This window comes from Solanum verrucosum, unplaced genomic scaffold (assembly GCF_900185275.1).
Source record: "Solanum verrucosum unplaced genomic scaffold, falcon-dt-bn FXZP01000183.1, whole genome shotgun sequence".
NCBI lineage: Eukaryota > Viridiplantae > Streptophyta > Magnoliopsida > Solanales > Solanaceae > Solanum > Solanum verrucosum.
In genome coordinates this window covers 3,015,835-3,021,834 of record NW_026020430.1, presented here as the reverse complement: position 1 = coordinate 3,021,834, position 6,000 = coordinate 3,015,835, and positions in this window count along the sequence as shown.

Sequence of the window (6,000 nt, the reverse complement as noted above, 5' to 3'; positions counted from 1 at the left end):
TAAATAAATAATAATAAAAAAAAAGATAGGATTATGACCAATTTTAAGCCGCTCTAGAGGCACTAGTTACTCACACATCGGAATATAATTGTTGAAGGATGCAACTTGCCTTCTGCACCCATGAGTATGACAGTGGATGCCATCATTAGGAGGGATCGCATCAGGTGTGTTCAAGTGAATAGTATCTACTCATTGTTGAATGAAGAAGCAGAGACGAAAAATGCAGAAGAATTGAATTTGATGGAAATGACAAGAGAGAATGTTGATATATATATAGAAAAGTCACTTCTTGATTCTTGAATTTACCGTTAATTCTGAATCTATTTACCCTCCAAAACTATTTTCTTTTTAATTTCTCATACCAGATATTTTATTTTGCAAACCATTAAAAATTATATAGAGAATAAATATACCATTATGTTTCATCTTCTTTTTAAATACTTACGAGAAAATATATTTTATATCTTAATAATGATATTGTTGTGTGAACTATAGAGATCTGACGTACTATTAATTAACTAGTGTATGGACATGTGTGTTGTATTTCGTAAAGAGTTACAAAAAATTTAAAGAGAGAATGTAAGCTCAAACTAATGTATGTTTGAGCCACCTTTTTAGGTTCATTTGGCTACTGCCAACTTATTAGTTGGAGCTTCTAGTTATCTTGGGAAGGTAGAAACTTGAGCCTATTTTCTACATTTTATTTTATTTATTTATTTTAATTGGGGGTGGAGAGGAGATTATAATGTGGGCAATTGAACCCTCACCAACAAAGTGGGAGTTCAGATAGCCAACCTACTAAGCTGCTAAAATTCTCCGCATATTTTCCATATTTATTATCATTGTAAAACAAAATTTTCCCCAGAAATGTTATTATACTAAATTAAGTAGGAAAATTTAAAACGCTCTAGCAAATCAGAAGAAATGTATATTGATTCTACATTCACTCCTACTCTTACATTTTATAAGATAGAGGAATAAAATAGGGCAAATTTTCAAAAAAAATGACATTTTGACATTTAATAGGACCCCTTAGCTATACTTTTAATATTTATTAAAAATAGTTATTGTTGACACCCAATTTTGACCCTCCCCAATATAAATTAATTATCGAGCTTCCTAAATTCTAAATGATCTGAAATAATTGGCTTTATAAAATTCAAAATAATTTTTAAGTCATTATTAAGTAGTTTTGTCATTTTTATAAATTTTAAGATAATAAATATGATATTTTTTATAATTATGTGTCTAATTAGTATATTTTATGAACGTTCGAAAATTGTCTCAAAAAGATTTTTAGTTTTATTTAAACATTTGGCTATTTGGTTTAAATTAATTAATAGCTTATATTTCGAGTTAATTAGTTTATAATTAAGTTAATTATTATATAATTATGTGTCTAATTAGTATATTTTATAAATATTTGAAAATCATATTAAAAGATTTTTATTTCTTTTTAGCTAAGTGTTTTACTAACTTAGTTTAATTTAAATCATAATTACGATTTTGAATTAATTAGTTCATGTTTAAATTAATTATATTATTATCAAGTTAATTATTTTACTTTTGTTAAGATTAAGAAGCTCGTTAGTTAATTATATTAATTTATTTTATTCAATTTCTAGCCGGATTCACTAAATTAACCCAAGTCGACTATTTTGAGTTTTATATGACTAATTACAATTTAGCAATTTGCAAATTGGTGGCCACTCCCATTTCTTTTTTAACGTTTTTATCCAATTTTGAATCCAAATTTTCAAGGGCCCACTTCCTAACTCTCAAGCCCAATTATTTTCTCCAATTCCAACCAAAAGAAATCCATTCCAGCAACTAATACATACAGCATACCAAAACAGCCCATTATCCATATCTAAACCCACTCCAATAACCCCTGACCCGACCCCATCCCCTTTTCCTTTTAATTCCAAATGATAGCAGCAACTTCCCAAAAGCACAAAGCAGCCCCAACGTTAGCAAACAGCAGCTGGCAGTGTGACAACGAAAGCAACAACAATATTGAACGATGCCCTCACGCGCAGAAACAGCAGCTATGAAGTTCCAAGCAACCTCCTCCAACGCGTGAACTGATATTGCGCTACGAGTTTCTTGTCCTCTTTCTGGGCGTCACTTTCAATTTGTACAATCACAGTAGCAGCAGAGGCATGCGTTTTCTCCCCTTTCCTCTTTCGGAATGGGGCGAAAATTTCAGAAAAAGGATGTTTATCCTTAATGGTGAAAGGATTTTTAGGGATTTTTGAATTTTGAAATGGGCTCTTTGAACCCAAAAATCAGCCCTTTCCCCCCATTTTTTCCGAACCCTAGTTTCTTCTATATATTCCCCTTATTCATTGTAGAGAAGGGGTTTTTTTTTTTGAGTTGAGAACTTGAACTAAGGTAGAGAGAAAAGTGGATTTTTTTTAGCAAATATAGAGAAGAGCTTGAATACTTAAAATACACTAAATACACAATACGCTTAAAAAATAGAGAGACAATAGTTTAGGTTTGGGTTCACTTTTTTGCTCAGATTTCTCCATCGTCGCTCGAGTTCGATTTTTTGTGGTGAAGGTCGTCATTTTAGTTCGTCGTTGTCTCGTTCGCTGCCCGAAAGAAGGTAATACCTCCTTCTTCATAATATATATATATATTTTTTTTTTTTCTCGTCTTCTATATTTCGAAACGATTTTTTCGGTGTTCTGGAAGTCTCTGTCGTTGATGTTTGTTATTTTGATAAAATGATGTGCTATATTTGTGTTCTTTAGTGATTTCGTTGTCTACTAGCGGTGTCATTTAAGCTTTGCTTCTTCTTGCTCACTGTGACTTTTCTGCTTTAAGTTTACTACCATGGGAAGGATAACTAAATTGCTTATTGTCATATGTGTTGAAATCTGATGCCTTTGCTGTGGTTTTTTGAACGGAAGAATATTATTTTAGGTGATAAATTTATATATCGTGTGATTGGCTCATTTCCGATTTTGACTTATTTATGTTCAACTTGTCATTTATGAGAATGAGTACGTTGAAACTTGAGTTTAAGCCTTGTAAAAGTTGTTCGAGTCCTATTTCTTGTCCAAAGGCCGAGAGTTTGCATTAGATTGCTTTAGTTCTTTTTTTTTTGTTTGTTGTGTAGGTTTGAGCATTTGTTTAATTTTAATTAGATTCAAGCAGGTTAGGCGGTAGTGTGTTCTCCAATATGCTCCAGTGGGTTGTTTATGGGTCCCTTTTTTTTTTTTTTTCATGAAAAAAAATGGATATACGTGAGGTGTGTACTGCTAGTAAAATAGACAAGAATGTCTCTCTCCCAATTAATCAACCTTTTAATTATAAGTTTAGCTATCAGTTAGAGTTTGCTCTGTTTGGGGTCAGTTCTCATGGTCTATTTGGAAGAGGAGTCAAAATGCTTCATTTTATTATGTTTTGATGATTGTTTGCGTTCAATAGGATTCACGAATGGGATTTTTTTTGTGTCGTCAGAAAAAGCTCAACTAGCATGTGCTATGAGATAATTGTTGAATGATTATGTTAGTAGATGGTTTAGTTGTTCACTACCTTTGAATCTCACCTTGGAATTTGTCTTATCAAATTTTCTTAGCTATCTTTGGCATATAAATTATCTTATTTTCATCATGTGAATATTTTGGATAAAGTTCTTTCATTAACTTGCTATTTGTTCTTTGTCATTTGCTTTGACTAATTCTTATCGTCGTTTTCGTCGCATGTGAAATCTGTCCGAGTTCGCCACGAACTCATTCCATTCCACTTGCATCTCGAGAGAGAGCCATAAAGGCTCAAATTCCTCTTTTCGTGTCGGCCAGCCATATTAAAGTCGACGAACAGGTCCCGGAGTTGAAAGGACATGCAACAATTTGGAGAATTGAAAATTGGGCCAATTTTAATTTCAGAAGATTGTATTTTGTTATTTTTGGGCCTTTGTTATTTTATTTTTATCTTATTAGTATTTAGGACAGGTGGAAGATGGGCCTAAGGTCCAAAGAAATAACTTTTATGTTAGTTTAGGACAAGTGCAGATAACTCAAATGGGCCGGAGGCCCAAAACAAAAATGGGCCCAAATACTGGTCCAGGCGGACAGAAACCAGATTTGGGTCCCACTCTCTTTCCCTCTTTACTTTATTATGTTCGTGTGCTCGTTAATATTTGCCGCTTAATCTTAAGGTCTTTAAAAACTCAAATCCCCAAAAGATACCCATTTTTTGACATTATAACTCAACTAAATCAATCACTTTTGATGAGGCCTAGAAATTTAATTTTGTAAGATAGTTCACTTAGATAATATTCAAATATTTCCTCTTTTCCCCTTTAAAATAGTTTTAATTACAAAACAACTCAATTTCGCAAGTCAAGCTGAGTTAAAATTATTTTAGCCAAATAAATTAGTTGTCGGATAACCGCATTAGCGGATATTCTAGGTGCTTTAAAAACCTTCCTAGAATATTAATAGGAACCTCGAACCTCCTTTATAGTTTTCAATAGATTTACTGTTTTAGTCTTTTGAAAATAATAGTTTTCTTGATTTTTCTTAAAAATTAAGTGGCGACTCTTAAACTAGTCAAAAATATATTTTTAAATAAAACAGTTATATTTAGTTTGCTATTAGACTCATTTATGTATTTTCAAAAAAGTTTTAATTAACAAAATACAAATAAGACTCAGAGCTTGACATTGCTGCTAAAAACCGCTTCTATTTATAATCGTTTTTTAAAATAGCTTTTCAAAAAAAGCAATTTGTGTTTGACTTGTTAATTTGAAAGATGCTTTGATAAACAATTTGTGTTAGACTAATTTTAAAAAATATGTTTTTGAGAGTCAAATTACGAAAAAGGGCAAGTATTAATGTGCTTTTAATGTTATGATTATTTTATAGAGACCAACTATTTTAAACATCTAATACAAAAACTTTAATTACATTTTTAATTTAATTAATTAAAATATACATATTCAAATTTTCAATCAAACAAGACTCTTAACCAACAAGAGAAAATCAGGAAGATAATCTTTCAAAATAAGATAAAATTTCTTAATATGTATGTTACAAAGATTAGGAGTCTCAAAAATAGGATATTCTCTTTCTTCTTCTTAAAAATACAAGTGACTGATTGTGCATAGCAAAAGTTAGAGGACATAAATGTAAAATAAGGTCAAATTACAGGGTATATTTATGTGTTATGTCTAAAATAAAGCCAGCACTAAAGGTCAATTTGACTTTTGACTTTTTAAATACTTTTTCAGCTTTAAAAAAGTGTTTTGTGTTATTCAAACACTTCAAAAACCAAAAAAAAAATAGTTTAAAAGCCAAAAACTACTAAAAATAAGTCAATTCAAACACCCACTAAAAATTGTTTTAGACCATAAATTTTATAAATCTTTTTTTAAAATTTCGTGTCAAGTCAAATGATGCCATATAAAACAAGATGGAGGAAGTAAACGCCTCATCTCACACTCCATCCTTCTAAAAACATTACATAAGATTATGTAAATAATGATAAAATTTCTCTCTCATTAAATTAATAAATTAAATGCATTTACTTCCTCTTCAATCCTATCATTCCACCTCTATACCAATTTGCTTTATATTTTTCATTGTTTCACTTTCTAATTTCAATTTGGTTTATCTGAATAAGCAATACAAACTTTATTCCTACCTCGTGTAGTTGGTGAGACTGTTTCCTATATATCCTCGGTTCAACTTGAATTTACATAACAAATATTTAAAAGAGTAGTAATTTTGTGAAAATAAATATAAAAAAGACAGAGATGGTTGTTTTCTTCTTACTTCTATCAGTCAAGTATCCAAAAAACACATTATATAACTAGGACTCACACTACACTAGCATTGGATAAAAACCATTTTATTAAGAAAAATGGCTGCATTGATCTGCATCTTCATTGGTTTAGTCCACATCAAAATCATGATTTTAAAGTGTTATATTCTAGGTGTTTTGATGATCCTCACAAATGCAGGGACCTGGTCCCTGGCAGAGTGC